Raw genomic sequence first — 16971 nt, 5'->3', positions numbered from 1 at the left:
TTTGGGTCTTTAAAGTACAATTAGCTTTTTAGAAATAACTTTAATAGTTCAATATATTCAATTGGGTTCTTTTGTTCGAAGAAGCTATCAGACTTTTCATCTAGTTCCAAACCTTTCATTGTCATAAAATACTAGTTTACTCTTCTGGTAAATTGATGAGCTGTTATCCGTATTTATAATAGTGGACAATCAAATTACTGCTTCATTCAACGACTACGACTCAGATTTCGTCATAGTTGAACTGCGGCTGAACGAACTAATCAAATACCAAGAGGAAACTTATTTTGGCGTTCTGTTTAACCTACTAAGATTATTTCCGTAATTGAGAAAATGGGTAATATTTGATCTGCTCTGGGATCACCAAAAGGACTTTGGCTCAAATAAAAAAGTAACTGGCATCCTTCTCATTTTTACCTCCTCAGCTAAATCAAATAGACTTTTACAGCCCATAAAACAGAATGAGATCGGTATTTTGAATCCTTGGAACATTTAATTTTCATAACAATGAGGTTAAAACCCGAAAGAGAATACTGTCCTATTCAGACCAACAATACTCTGACTATTAAAACTGACAAAACCCCTATTAATGTTATCTAATCAATTACGGCTGCTGGCGCCCTTTTATATTGTGTCAACTAAAAGATCCTCCCGCACTGCTTTATAGTTAGGATAACCAAATTCTTGTGCTCCCAACGCTTTGTCGAACTCCACTCATAAGAAACTCATTTATCCAAGAAGAACTAGCTGAAGAATGCAGTTAAGGAGATAAATAGGTTGCGGTCGTTGAAAAACACTCACAAGTAACGAGCCTACATAACAACAACAACAACAACATATGCGGTGCAATCAATACAATAGAAATGGGAAAGTACTTTCTTCTCATTAAAGGCACATTATCTCCTATGGAGAAAATACATAAAAAAACGAATGAAACAACAAAGAACAAAATTAAAAGGACAATTTTCGGAGCGTGTGGTCAATTTCGTGTAGCTACTAAGAAACGATAAAAGTGGGTATTACAATCAAAGCGAAAAGGCGTGCAACCAAAAAAATACGTTTGAAGAGAGTTACAGTGAGGAAATTACTCAAAATGGCGAGGTAACATACTGACTATATGCATGTATGTGTGTGTGTCTTTAAAATATGCACATTAATCTAATCAGAAATGTTTTTAATAGCATTTTGTTTCTTTAAATTACAATTTATTACTTCATTTCGGTAAATGTACACAATTTGTATGTAATAAATATGTACGAGTATGTATGTTATCATCGTTTGGCTTAATTAAATGCAATGAAATATCTGTCACCGCAAGAAAAATGAAAATTGAAAGTGTCCATATGTATGAGAGGGCTGTTTTCCCGGCCACCAGCGAAATTCTAATAAATTAGCTGATAAGACTGATTGACGAATGCGCGTTGCAGCAATTTTTGAAAAAAAAAATATCCATTTAGCGCATTAAAAGAAATGTGGTTTCGCCAAACAGCCCCCGGAAAACTGTTAATCAAATATTGTAGATTTTAGTTTTTATTTTTTTTCTTTTTAATTTCTTCAGCGCTCCATGGACGTAATCATAATAATCAATTATGCCAGTGGCATAGAGTTGAAGATTATTTATGATTTTGTGGGAAATGCATCGCACACATATTTGTATGTGTTGCGATATGCTATGGACCCGGTAAGAAATTTCAAATGTAATCAATTATGATTAATAAGAAAATAATATTTTTTAAAACATTTCTAAATTTGTTAATACTCTTGTATACAGTGCTGGCTAATAAAAAAGAGGGAAAATGCAGAGTTTATAGCAGATTTATATGGAAAGATACCAGGATTTGAACTGACAAGCCTTGGAGAGTGGTGAAACGACTCAAATAAATCAAATAGATTGGTATAAATTAGAGTATAGTATAGCTGTACAGCAGAGTAGTATTCAAATATGACGCTTAGAGAAGTCATTACTCAAAGATCAGAAATATAATTGGGTTCTGTTCAACCCTCCAGAGTTGAGGGAAGTGCTACAGATAAAGAAAAATCAACTGGTATAAAGTAGAGACGGCAGATATATATCAATGAAAAAGGAATTTAATATTATAATTATCACTTACCACAAATTTCACATCACTTTTCATAGTTGTAGTATGAAATTAAAATCTGTAAAAGATAAAAAATAATAAATTAATCAGAAAAAATACTAGTTTTAATACTATTATAAAAAATATTTTTTTTTACTATAATTCGGTTAAATTTTTATTATAATTAAACAACTATGAAAACAAATGCCGAGAAAATTTAAATAAATGTCGTCAGGTGTCCATAAATATTTCAAAGTCATTTAGCGACATTAAGTTGATTTGAACAAAATTTCATAAAAATTCTAAAAACAAGAATTTTAATGTTCAAGTACTGAAGTTGAAAGTTTTATATAGTCCTTTAGAAATTTAATATGTAAATTATAATAAATCACTGTACGACCTACATTGGGAGAGTCAAAAAAAAAATCAAATGTCACAAGTTGCCTTATCTCTGAGGACAATATGTGTTTTTAATACATCTCAACTTTTGGAGTTTTTAAAAGCAATTCCTTATAGGGTAGATAAAGCACGTTAAATTGTTTTGATAATCTCAAATGCAGTTTAAAATAAATATTAATAAAGACCATTCTTCTAGAAGAGAAGTTTGCTTAAAACTATGTCATCTTATATCACCTCCTTCTTTACTTGATTTATCCTAGGAAAGTGATCTGAATTTATTAATGTTAATCCTACAGTTTCCATTGCTCACTAGTAACTTTTGAACCTTCTCCGAGCATATATTCGCTACGGTGTTATCTGTAGAGGAGGGTCTATACGATTTCTGTCGCATAAATATTTATTAAAATACTAAACACTAGTTAATCAAAATATTTTAGAGACAAACAAGGCTCTCGGTACTTTGAGAGACTTTCAATTTTCAAGCAATAAAATGTATTTTCTAAAAACAACCAGTAAAAGGTTAATGTACTATGTATCCCTAAAAATGAACTGCTTAGCTTTAGTACTAGATTGAAGTTTTATACCTTTTCAGGTGTTTTAAGCATTTTTATTAAAAATTTCATTGAAATTAAAAATTTTTGTTACTTCTTTATAATCACAATTTTGGTTATAACACACCGTTACAAAACTGATTTAAAAAATGCACTGTCAAACTATATGACCCACACTGTATATTATATTGATGCACTGTATGTATGTATATAAGTATTTATGCAAAATATTCCGCCCCTATTAAAATGGCAATACATCAAATGATCAGCTCGACCAAACAGCAGAAGACCATAGAAAATATGAAACAGAAAAACTAAGAAAAAAATAAAAACCACCTCATCTACAGAGTTATTCATCAACGCTGATGCTGGTAACAGCCAACGTTGTGGTGGCCACTTGGCTTGGCTATGAAACTTGATCTTGGACGCATTGTAGTCATTTAGAAAATTAAATAAGCGCTTTTAAATCGAGCGCATCCCTCCGCCCCATTCGATGTGCTACTCAACCATTTACATATTCATATATGTATGTAGATAGGTGGTACATGTGCTGCACATAAGAAAGGCGTTTGCGGCTGTGTCTACCTCCATCTGACTGCGACTGAAATCGAAGAATGCCTTGCAGCGTTTTCGCACAAATGTATTAATTGCAAGTTGGCAAGTTAGTCAGCGTGCTAGCTATAGCTAGCCGGCTAGGCATGTCGTCTTCCATATATGCATCTATGTGTGTAAGTTCCCCCATTCAGTCAGGCAGTCAGTCAATCAGGTCGGTGTTTACTATCTCACTGCCTAGTTATTTATGGCATACATGCGGTTGTTGTTGTTGTTATTATTATTATTGTATCCGTATGCTAATAAAAATCAGCCGGCTGGACATGCAGCGTTGCAAAGCTTTGCAGCATCCGACACTGATACCCAGTGTCTGCCGAACCCGCCTGCCTGTCAAGCCATCAGTCACTCATGGTGTATGAACGAAGGCAGCGCTCGGAGCAGCTACAGCAGCAACCATTGGCGTTGGCAGCAATGACGGCAGCAGCAATTACTTTTCGCTTTTGCGCACATTTGGAGCACCATTTATATTAATCTCACTTGGGCAGCGCTGTGCGTCGCCGCTTAAATGGAGGCAGTCAGTCTTCTGCATGCTGCCAATGTATGTGTGAGTGTGTGTGTGTAAGTTCCGCTTAGAGGCGCAGTGATCTTTGCAATGGCAACAATAACAATTTCTGTTTGCTGCTGTTGTTGTTGAGCTGTGCTAGAGCTAGAAGAGTAAGCGGAAAAGAGAAGGAAGAGGAAGAAGTCACAGCTTAAGATTGTAACTGCTTCTTTTACTATTTTTGTTGTTATTGTAATTTATATCTAATCGCTTTGTTGATACCTGAATATTATCTGAGCACTTATGTGTATACACTATCGATTGCCAACAGCAACAACAAGCTGAAAATTGTAAAATATTTGTTGTTTTTATGTTTATCTGCTTCTTCTTCTTTTTCCTATGTGTTGTGTGCAGCTGTATATGCCGTACGCCTTTAATTACAGCGTACTTAGTGTCAGCAGCTGTTAGCTTAAAACAGGAGTTGTGTAATTGAAACCCTCCGGATGCGGTGTGCAACACGCCCAAGAGCCCCCTGCACAGCCAATCACTACACTGAGCAAGAGAGGTCTAATTGCTGCGATCACATGTGGATGTATAGTATTTTTGTTGTTGTACTTGAGATCGTTACATCCATTCATGGCTCCATGAAGTTGTTAGCTGCCGGCGATACTGGCTCCGCGCGCTTCAGCTCCAACTCCAACTCCAACTTCAGCTGCGGTGGCTGGGGTCGTCTTCATCGACATCGTCATCGGCTCATGTTCTTGCTCATGTTCGCGTTCTTGTTTGCAGCTTTCTGCGGCTTAGTCCTGTTCTCTATGCATATTTATTTACACCACACACGTGGTCTACTAATTAGACGTTATTTATCTAATTTGTAGTCAATAACTTGGTGAGTAGGCTTAAATCAAGAGCGCACGTCGCACACAACTAATGTGTGGAGAGCTATCGTATCGAGATTACAAGCGAGATAAAATGCTTTTCTGTTATCGGGTTATTGTTATGAAAGTGGAAATAGTTGCTAAGTACGCACCGCCTCTTCCCTTCTCTTCACTACTCCACAGCGCTTACTCACCTCACCCGTAGAGAACCATATGTGATAATATGTGTTGCGATAAGTGCTAAATGTATTTCTAATTTTTTTGTTGTTTTTTGTATATTTGTATTTTTCCGAGTCTAGTGCAAATTTGTTGAGTATTTAGGCCACAAGTAGGTGCTGTTTGCGTCGTACAAATCGCGGCATTCGCTACAGTTAGTGTTGTTGTGCTAAAATCAAGCCTTCAAGCGCACTGTTGTTTGGGGTGTGAAGGGCGGTACTCATTAGCAATCGCTAGAATGTTTGATTTATACTCTAATGGCTGTGATATGTTAGTGCACATGTGTTATATACAACTCAGCCTGACACCTTCGTACGCTTGCGGACATTAGACATTTCCTTAATATTGAAAATGGACTAAGTTTGAATGACGTTATTTGAATGAAATAAAACCGTATAGGAATATTCATAGACTTGGAATAATATTGGAGCTCTTATGAAAGCTTCTAAAAGAGATTCATAAAAAAATAACGAAAACATAAACTATTTAGCTTCCGCTAGAACTCCTCAAATTGATGTTATCTAACTATGGTCGAACCATACATGTTTCAAGCTGAATTTCAGAACGGTTGATCGATTGGATAATAGATCTAAACGATGGAACCCACCCAAAGCACTGTGATACTAAGAAGGGCTTGCACCAACATGAATCCAAAAAACTACATTGTGAGGTTGAGCTTTCAGGAAAAAGGCAATCCATTTCACTCTCAAGATTATCTCAGTAAAGTCCGAAAAGGGCTCAATACTTGATATGCATATTTTTGGATATTTACTAACCGTTAAAACGAAGTAATCAACATGCTAAGATCCTAAGTCTCCCGAAGTCATACTATATACAGTTACATTAATGTCAAGAATCATATCTTATGGGCTAGAACTTACAGAGTTGTTAATTTAAACGTACTGATCCTAGTGAAATTTATGAGAATACACTTTAAAATTTTCAATTAGTATATTATGAAACCGATCCTAATAGAACGAACTATCTGCCTCAGTAAGCCGTAGTAACATGAGCCGAATACTATACAGTTGAGTTAATTTAGAAAATTTATTTGTTGTATTGGGAGAATAAAACCGAAGATAGTGAAATTTATAATCTTAAGTCGCTAGACTACGGAACGCAGTAAGACTTTAGAGAGAAATAGAATTATGAAAGAGTTTCGAAATGGAAGTGAGTCAAGTCCGCATAAACTTCTTTCTCGTTCAATAATCAATCTCTGAATATTGAATTGGAATCTGATAATTAGATACAGCATTGTTTATATAGAATATGTGGAGAAATTCACCGCTAATAGTATGTTGCTCACTCATTATACTTTGAGTTTCTAGGTATCTTGATATCGTGTACATCACAAAAATGAGTCTGAGAGTAATTGAACAACGCTACAAATTGCTGTTAAGGGATCATACATCTGTAAAGTATATTTTTATTTGAGCTCTAAATTTTCAAATAGTTTCTAAAAGCAAACAGAATCACGCAGGTGATCTTGATACAATTTAAATACATTTTTAACTCTGCTTTTAAACTTTCTACATTTACAAAAAAAAATAAAATTTCGCAAAAATTATAGATTATTTGTCTAATAACTATATGCATTTTTCATTACTAATTTATTATAGTATTTTCTAAATTTTTTTCTAATAAAGTCTCAGTGGTGTATATAAAATTTATCATATATCTTTATAAACAACACATATATTATTAAACTGAATTCAAATATAGGTGATTACATTGATAATACTAATAGATTAGCATTTAAGAAGCGGGTTTTCTCTTCAAGCTAAAACTGCCACTAATAATAACTAGTTGCATGAGCGAAGCACTGTATATACAATATATATTAATATAGATATGTGTGTAATAACGCAGAATAATAACTAATATTTATGGCAAAAAGAAAGAGATCATAGCAATTCATAGCTGGTAATTATGCCAAACTGCCGCTAGCTGGCAGTAGATGTATTGTTGTTGTTGTGCGGCAAACTATTTATTTGATTGAAAAGTAAATTGTTCAATTAAAATGTGAGCAAACATGTAAACAAGCATACATACATATGAATAGGAGTATGTATGTATGTATATGTAAACAAATCGAGAAATAAATTTTAATTTGAGTGAATTTATAAATGATGAATGAAGATGCTTGTGTGATGTGTTTATGTTTATATGTGTATATGTATGCGTGTATTTTTATATGGAAAAAATTTAGCTTGGCTTTTATGTCTGGCTGTCAAATTGACGTCTGTGGCTGTTACTTTTGAATTTTTTTTTTGTAATTGTTATTGTCTTTTATACGTTTTTATTGTATTTTTGTCGTTGTTTTTTATACATTTTTTTATTGTCTTCTTTTAGTTGTTTTTTTATTTTTATTTTCCACTCAATTGAAAAACCGCAAACGTTCAATTGTTGCTGCCACAATTTTTACGTCACACAACCGGGTTTGAGGTTTCTCGATATTTTGCATATATTATACAGACAGACATATATTGAAAGAAAGCAACAACCGCAAAAACGGTGGCAAACACACATACAAATATATATACATATATGTATGTATGTCTGTATTTCATAAGTGCCATTTTCCATGCTCCAATAATTTGCCTTACAAAAGACTACCATTGTAGCCACTTGAGAACCGTGACCTTATGCAATGCATATGCCCGCTGAGTTGGACAAGCACACATACATATATGTATATATAAATATATATGAGCTATATGTGCTAACACTAGTGCCGTTCAATCCAAGCATTAAGGAACGTTTAATTGCATAAGTGCCTTGATTTCATTTAAAGCGCAATTTTTTTCTTGTCCGTCCGCCAATATTCAAATTGTCTGGCATTTATGCATGAAAAAAAATGTAATTGGAATTTCAAACGGAAGCTAGTTTATAGAAAAAGTTTTTATTTTTTGTTTGTTTTTTTTTTTTTTGTATTCACAATTAGCAAATGAGCACAGCGGATTTTATTGACCCAATTGTAATGCCAATGTTTACAACAACACAAGTGCAATATATTTAAATATATTTTTCACAGATTTCTTACAATAACAAAAACAACAAATTTTATTATCGCCACTGAATTGAAATGAACGCCATTCATACACACAGCAATGAAGAAGCTTTAATGAGTCTGTGTTTTGCATAAGAAATCCTGTCGGCGCACAAACATACATACACACAAGCATACACAGGCAAATCAAACTATTTATGTATTTATCATGCAGCGTGAACTCTGTTGAAAGTTACTTTTTCTTGTAATTATTATTTTTTTTTTTATTTTATTTGCTTCTTTCCTTGTTTACGTTGCTTATGACATGTTGCAAGAGAGTATGTGTGTGTATGTATGCGTGTTGCAACTAATCGTAAATACCGTGTTATACCTTTGTAAAATATATCGAGTTGTATGCATACTACAATATTCATGGGAATGTCTGCAGTGACGGCAAGCGCTAGGCGGCGGCAGCAACGCATGTGTCGATGTTGAAAGTTGCCGCCAGCATGTTGCTTTGTGTGAAATGAAGAAGTTGTATACGCATTCCAGACGCGACGTGACATGAAGTCATAATTTTACTTAAGCCAAGTCAATGTTCTACCTTTTTTTCCCGAATGTGTTTTATTCATTTTATTCGATCCACATAGTACATATATATTTTTGTTTATATGTCTGCTTGCGCATATATCGTCTTTGTTGGGCATTTCATTTTATAAATTTTATAAGCAACTACTAAAATTATAATTTATGTTGATGGTTGTATGTACATTTTTCGAAAAAAAAACTATAATAATATTAATCCCGAAATTTCGGTTTTCGAAATTCGGGATCCCGAAAAATTGGATATACGGTTATGAGTATAAAAATATTTCTAACAGTTTAAAATTATAAAAAAAAAAATTTGTGCATCCCGAAAATATTTAAATGCAGTTGTTAGTGTAGAAATATTTCGCATCACGCGAAGAAAATAAGAATGCATGTTTTTCGGGATCCGGTATTATGTAAAGTTAATATAAAGTTGTTATTTTACTATACAAAATTATATAAAACTTGGAAAGCTTTTCAAGCTTTCATTCTCGCCCTTACAATGTTTATAAAAAAGTTTATGAACAGATCACTCTAAGAGGTTTAAAATTTACAATTTGACTAAACAATAACAATTTTATAAAAGCTTTCATAACGTTTTTATGAGCTTTCACAGTGGTAGTGGCTTCTCAAATATTTAAACTTTATGCTAAAATTTTTTCAAACGATTTGTAATATTAAGCTTACACTTGCAAAACTTTATGAAAATTTTTGAGAGCTTTCAAGTTTTAATGCTACTATGAAAGCTTAATTTTCGAGATATTTTACTTTCTATGCAAATTTTTAATTTAATAAAAATTTACGATTTTTAATATATGTACGTATGACAATTTCCAAAAAGCTTTCACCACGATTATGCTGAGCTTTCATGGTAAAGGGTGATTTTTTAAGAGCTTGATAACTTTTTTAAAAAAAAAAACGCATAAAATTTGCAAAATCTCATCGGTTCTTTATTTGAAACGTTAGATTGGTTCATGACATTTACTTTTTGAAGATAATTTCATTTAAATGTTGACCGCGGCTGCGTCTTAGGTGGTCCATTCGGAAAGTCCAATTTTGGGCAACTTTTTCGAGCATTTCGGCCGGAATAGCCCGAATTTCTTCGGAAATGTTGTCTTCCAAAGCTGGAATAGTTGCTGGCTTATTTCTGTAGACTTTAGACTTGACGTAGCCCCACAAAAAATAGTCTAAAGGCGTTAAATCGCATGATCTTGGTGGCCAACTTACGGGTCCATTTCTTGAGATGAATTGTTCTCCGAAGTTTTCCCTCAAAATGGCCATAGAATCGCGAGCTGTGTGGCATGTAGCGCCATCTTGTTGAAACCACATGTCAACCAAGTTCAGTTCTTCCATTTTTGGCAACAAAAAGTTTGTTAGCATCGAACGATAGCGATCGCCATTCACCGTAACGTTGCGTCCAACAGCATCTTTGAAAAAATACGGTCCAATGATTCCACCAGCGTACAAACCACACCAAACAGTGCATTTTTCGGGATGCATGGGCAGTTCTTGAACGGCTTCTGGTTGCTCTTCACCCCAAATGCGGCAATTTTGCTTATTTACGTAGCCATTCAACCAGAAATGAGCCTCATCATGTAGACCAAAAATCGGACGTAAAGCGCGAAACACATTTCGAACCGAACACTGATTTTGGTAATAAAATTCAATGATTTGCAAGCGTTGCTCGTTAGTAAGTCTATTCATGATGAAATGTCAAAGCATACTGAGCATCTTTCTCTTTGACACCATGTCTGAAATCCCACGTGATCTGTCAAATACTAATGCATGAAAATCCTAACCTCAAAAAAATCACCCGTTATTAGTGGCTTATCTAATGTATAAACTTTGTGTTCACATTTTTTCAAACGATTTGAAATTTTAAATCTGCATTTTTTTGAGAGTTTTCAAGCTTTCATACTAGCTTTAAAGCTTCATTTGGAAAGCTTTTACTTTTTATGCAAATTTAATTTTATAATACGTTTTTCTAAGTTCATATATTCACTTTCGAAACAAAATTTAGAGCTTTTATTTGGAGCTTTCACATGGGTGTAGCTAATATTATAACAACTGCACGCATATTAGATACCAGCAAAGTTCTTCTGAACCATTCCCGTGGTTATTTGCATAAAGATAAATATTTACTCGTACTCATTTACCTACATATTTATATGACACCCATAAAAGACGCAAATGCCTGCAGTTAGGTCACGCACGTCACACGATTCGTTATCAATCGCAAGTCGCTTTTGGCGAAAAACTCATAATCACATATTAAATATCATGAGTAAGCATATATATGGATATACTTATATACATAATGTACGCATATTCCTATGCAAATTACTCCTTTTATCGTCTCTTATTTATTCCACATTTCAAACGCACATTGGGCGAATCTCTAGACAGGTGTCGACATTATCGTCGACTACACACCATTCCTGAACATTTCTGCCTTGCCTGGATAGGTTTTGCACTACTTTCACATGCCAAAGTGATAAGCATATTTAAGGTAATTGCAAAAGCGTTCTCATTTCCAGTTCTTATGCAAATGACGAGTACTTATCGCACTAATTGCTGGTACTTATGAGTCTAAGTTAAATGAAGTGTGAAGCAAGTGGTAAGCGAGCTTAAGATTGGCATTATTTCTAGATTTTTAAAAATATTTTATTTAAAAAAATACAGAAAAATAATTAAAAAAAATAATAAACAAATATTTTATTAAAAAAAAAATATAAAAAAATCATTAAATAAATAAATAAAAAAGATAAAAAATATTTTATCAAAAAAAAAAAAAATACAAATATTTTATTAAAATAAAGATAAAAAATATTTTATAAAAAAAAAATATTTAAAAATTATTTTATTTAAAAAAGATAAAAAATATTTTGTAAAAAAAATAATAAATAAAAATATTGTATTTATGGTTTCAAAATAATTTCCAAAGAACTTTTAGAACTTCAAAAACTTGTCATAATATGCATTTTTAAGTCAAGACCTCTCTCGTCTATTAAGGGGTTATATACAGTTAGAATTTTCAAAAAATCGATTTTTTTTATTTCATTATCTTAATGTACATATATTTAAGAATACACACAGTAAATATCGTTCCGGTTAATATTTTCAAAGTTACAAGCAAATGAAAAATGCTTTTAAGTACAAGGTCCAAACTTTAAACGCGTTTTTCTCAAAATGGTGTTTTCAAAGTCGGTGACCAACATTACTCGAAAACGGCTAGACCGATTAGTCTCAAATTTTAACACGACCTTCTTAAATATATTTTTTAGTAATTAATCGAAGATTTTTTCTCTCCGATAAATATTTTTTTTATAAACAATTTAAGGCCGAAATATCGGTGAAAAATCGTTTTTTTTTTTTGAGAAACCGCCATTTTGTCAAAAAAATTTATTTTGCTTATTCCTTCGATGAATTACTAAATTTAACATTATTTTAACGAAATCTGTTTGGTTTTTTAATTTCGGATGATCCAGCTCCGAGATATAGTGGTCACCGCAAAACGTCTTTTTTGAGAGGAGCTCCTGGAGATCAGCTGTAGCTCTTTTTCAAATAAATATTTTTACTAGTACTAAGTCTTAAAATACAGTTAAAAGATACCATAATATGTGTATAAATTTTTGGATCAATAAATTAAAAAGTTTTCTCAGAAAAAATTCTGGAAAATTCACTTTTTTTCGACCGTCTAACTGTATATAACCCCTTAAGAATTGGGAGCGGATTTGTTTCTATATGAATTGTGAGGAATTTGAAAATGATTATTAATTTACTTATTCTAAAAGCCCGTACTCTTAACTAAATATGTATGTACATATGTCATATATAGAATGAAAGACCGATATTGTTTTCATTAGAACACATACAGGTGTTATTTGTAGACACTTCAAGATAAGCGCTAACTCAGTTTTGTCAAGGGTACTTCCCAAAAGCTAACGGTTAATTTTAGCGTTGATGTCAAGTGTTTACGTGCTTGATAATATAGCAATTTATTAACCACAAAAAACAGCATAAAAGTAAGCTATTAACAAGAAAATGTAGGTTTTAAAAAACAGTTTTATGGGGAAGTCATTTCCTAGAAATAGCGCCATAAATACAATAATGAAAGGCACTAATTGTGGCATCATAACGATAAAGTGTGATTTTTAAATTTAAATTTAAATAACAATATTAATTATAGAAGACCCTAGGAGCCGGTGAGGAAAATTTTCAGATCCCGAAATACCGATTTTCATAAATAATTAAAAATAATATTTAGATAAGGCTAGAGCTTATATGTGTGTTTTTAAATAATTCAATAAACGCGATTTCGGGATCCCGAAAAAAATATAAAAATTTCGGGATCCCGAAATGTTGTCAAGTTTTTAGAATTCAATATATCGAACGATCAATCAAAATGCTTTAATTGGCATATCAGAAAAGCTGATATAGTTTACATACATACACACGAACAGATAATAATATATTTAGTTTTTATGTATTTGTTAATGAATAAAATACTTATAAACAAACTTGTTTAAAAAAATTGCAATATTCAAAGTTCGCAAACAATAAAAACCTAGATAAAGTTAAAGAAAATAGCAAAAAAACAAAAACAGTTATGCATGTGACCTTCAAGCCAAAATAAAAGCGGCAAGAGAACGAGCTAAGAAATCTTTGCACAAACAAATTAAAGTCTATACAACGTTGCATAAGCGCACAATTTTTGCAATTTCGTTAATAATATTTAGCGAGAAAATCAATTAGCACGCCTGTATGTATGCTTGTTTTGTTGTTAAAGGCCTTTTGTGGCACAAAAGACTAGAAGCCGCCGAATTGGCACAGAGGTGCGGTGGCTAAATTGCGGTCGCAATTGCAAAAACAAAGAAAATATTGATTGGCAAGCGAGATTTCGACAAGCGGCAATTAATCAACGCTAAAGTGAAATGAATGAAATGCAATTAATAGGCTTGAAAGCGTGAAGAAATGCTAGTAAACGAGCACGCGCCGCTAGAGGGCAATAAAATTGCTAGACCGACCGAGAGAGAGAGAGATCGCACGTTTTAACAAATAAAAAAATAAACAAAAAAATAAATAAATGAAAAATAAAGATAAAAAAACTGAAATAATGATTGCTTTTAATGCAAAACTTTTAACGCTCAAAGCGGTTCATTAGCGCACGTTGACAATCGAAAATCGTGACTGAGCTTTCAATGAAAGCATTGCGGCAAATCACTCTTCTAATGAAAGCACCGCCGATTGTGCTTAACTCTTTTGCGTTGAGCCACTTTATTGGGTGATTTAACATTTTCACCACGTGTTGAATAATTTGAATATTAAACATAAGTTTGTACTAATGCATAATCAATGAGGGGGTTTTATTTCTGAACGTATATCTTTGAAGAATTTCGAAAAAAGCTTCCAAAAAATCGTAATTCACTCAAGTAAATACATACATACATACGCACTGCTGTCAATAGCTCATTTACTATTCACGTAAAATTCAACGAATTAGTCAAGAGCCAACGCGTAAGAGTCATAAGTAAATTGAACCTTTGGAATCTCCTCGTTACACATACACAACACGCAACACGCATGACGCATACTTGCTGGCATCCGGTGCGCAACGCAGCCGCGACGTCACGACGCAAAGCATTGCGTTGCGTTGGAATTCAGTTAACCGGTTCAACAAAAAATGCCGGTGTGTAACGAGAGGCGCCTAAGCCAAAGCTAATCTTGAAAGAGTGCGAGTTGGCTTAAGTGGCCAGCCGCAGCAGCAGCACTCATATTTAAATGTTGATAATTGTAGATTGTAGAGGGGGGCAGAGATAATGAATGATAGAAGCGCTTGCGTAAACAACAAATGTGGCTAAGAACATGGTTAACAAGATTGACGCCTACACACACTCAAGCCCAGCTAAGCGCTTGTTATATTTGATGTTCAAACATTTTTTTTTTCAATTTCAAACTCAACATTTCACTTTTGTTATATTCTCTTTTTGAACTGCAGCCACTTTGTTAGCACTTCCGGTGTGTTGTTCAAGTATTGAACCATTGATTAGGGTTATGATTCACTTATCAAACCGAAATACATATTTCTGATCACAAAAATCTTTCCATGTAAATCTATGTAAATATCTCTCCAGTGCAAGGTAAGGTCTTTGAAGTGTTTTTTTTATCGAGATAGCGTTTTGTTAATGGATTGCGGCTGCGTGTTCACAGCTCATACACACGCGTTGGTATGCTTCTTTCACCGATTTGTAGCTACACACAGCATCACACTTTGATGGATTACTTACATTCGAGATTGGGTTGTTAATTTTATTCTCAAAGCATCTTTCAACTCTTCTCAACTTCATTTGTTCGAAGTGAAATTTTTCAAATTTGACGTTTGATGATTTTAGGAATTTTTTTTTATTGTTGTACTGATTTTATGTTACTGATCGGCTTAAATTGAGTTGGCATGAGTCATCCGTTTACGTGACCAAAGCTACACTTAAAATTCCAGCTTACTTAAAGTGAGCGAGTATTTGTTGAATTCTAATTCTGAGAACGATTTGGGGTTTTACTACAGTTCATTCATTTTTACGAACAGAATCAATTATATCAGCTTTTGAATTTTTTGTTAACCCTGTAGTGATAGAGTGTGTTCATAATGCCACGGAAGTTGTACAGTATATACTATAAGAGGTGTTCAGAAAATAACGGGAATTTTCGTTTTTAGAAAAAAAATCTTGATGAATTTGTTTGCATTAATGTTGTCGCTTTCAAAATAGTCCCCATTCGATATTATGCACTTGTACCAGCGCTTCTTCGAATCGTCGAAAGAATTTTCAAACTGGATTTGTGAGATCACCTTTAGCTCTTTCAGCGATTTCTGGTATGCTTGTAAAATGTTGGCCCTTGTTCTCTTTATTTTTGGAAATAAGAAAACTCTCATCGAGTCATGCTCTCGCGAATATGGATATACTGTAACGATAGTATATGTTTTGGGAAAATTACCGTTATTTTTTGAACTCACCTAGTATGATTTATGTTAGTCAGGTTAACTTTGAATAAGATATCGAAGTTAGAGCTCAATTGCCTTGACTTTGCTTCATTCAAAATATTCTGAACTTGAACTGGCACTAACATATGTAAATATTCTAGAACTCGTAGGTTTAAAAGGTTTACAAAATTTTAAAACAAATATTTTTTTAAATCCCAACAACAACAGCTATAGAAAAAAATACTAAAAACTAACAAAAAGTGCAAAGTAACCACTAAGTTTTATCTACAAAATTTCATTAAAAATTAATCTTAGGTTTTATGTCTAGTCTAGTTAATTTAAGACGGTAAAAATTCGGAATTTTTATTTTATTAGCCTTAATTGCATTAACCTAAAATACTAGAAATATTAAGTCTGTTGCAATTCTCATGAACAAATTTGTCACTCACTTTGTTGGCATGAAAATTTTACAAAGATGATTTATATCACTTTGTACTTTATCTGTTTAAACAAGCTAAATAAATGACTTGTGAACTTGAGCCAGCACAATGTCGTTCGTATGACATTTTAGATTAAGAAAAATATACATACTTTTATGAATTTCGTCTAAAGATCACGTACTAACGAGTCATTGTACTCACTTGATGTATGTCTGTACATATGTTTCTCATGTAAGTAAGCTCATAATTGTGTTTGGGTTAATGTGCGAGACTGAAAACAAATATTTGCATAGGTTTCTTTAAAAACAAAATGTAATTTTTTACATATACGTTATATGATGCATTTAAGGGGGTTCTAGAAACGAATATGTTCTAAGGTTATCAGTAATCAAGTGAAGGTCATTTATAATATATAATAAGCGTTTTTAGCAACAAATAATATTTTTTTTAATTTTGAATTGAAATTAATTTAAGGAAATATTGACATTTTTCGTAAAAAGATAAAGAGCACCAGAACATGCATTCTTCAACTAATATCTTCTATTAGGTCTACAACTTTGCTTCCGTCGTTTTCCAATAGATGTCTCTAGGGTCAAGCACTGGTCGATAAAATCGATAAAATCGTTTTATGTCAACATTAACCCAACAAAATATTTGCATAGATCTGTTTGCATCCCAAACTTATTCTCAACTGAAAATGTCACTTTTTGAGTAGAATTCTCGACATTTGCGGAAAATTTTGCTTTTCTTTTTTAATTCCAAGAAA

At 33.0% G+C, this 16971-nt stretch overlaps 2 protein-coding genes across 3 annotated transcripts in view; one reads left to right on the top strand and one right to left on the bottom strand.

The window, feature by feature from the left end:
- Positions 1 to 16971, bottom strand: part of LOC105210471 (dual specificity protein phosphatase 19) — a 117044-nt gene that overhangs the window by 65651 nt on the left and 34422 nt on the right. The window contains exon 2 of the transcript XR_008471075.1: positions 2109 to 2154. The gene's annotated coding sequence lies outside the window, so the exon portion shown is untranslated. The remainder of the gene's footprint in view (positions 1 to 2108; positions 2155 to 16971) is intronic.
- Positions 1 to 16971, top strand: part of LOC105210472 (breast cancer anti-estrogen resistance protein 1) — a 102357-nt gene that overhangs the window by 52297 nt on the left and 33089 nt on the right. The window lies entirely within an intron of this gene.

The sequence above is a fragment of the Zeugodacus cucurbitae genome, chromosome 4, assembly GCF_028554725.1.
Source record: "Zeugodacus cucurbitae isolate PBARC_wt_2022May chromosome 4, idZeuCucr1.2, whole genome shotgun sequence".
Lineage (NCBI taxonomy): Eukaryota > Metazoa > Arthropoda > Insecta > Diptera > Tephritidae > Zeugodacus > Zeugodacus cucurbitae.
The sequence above is the reverse complement of the archived record's forward strand: the minus strand, read 5'-3'. Positions and strand labels throughout refer to the sequence as shown.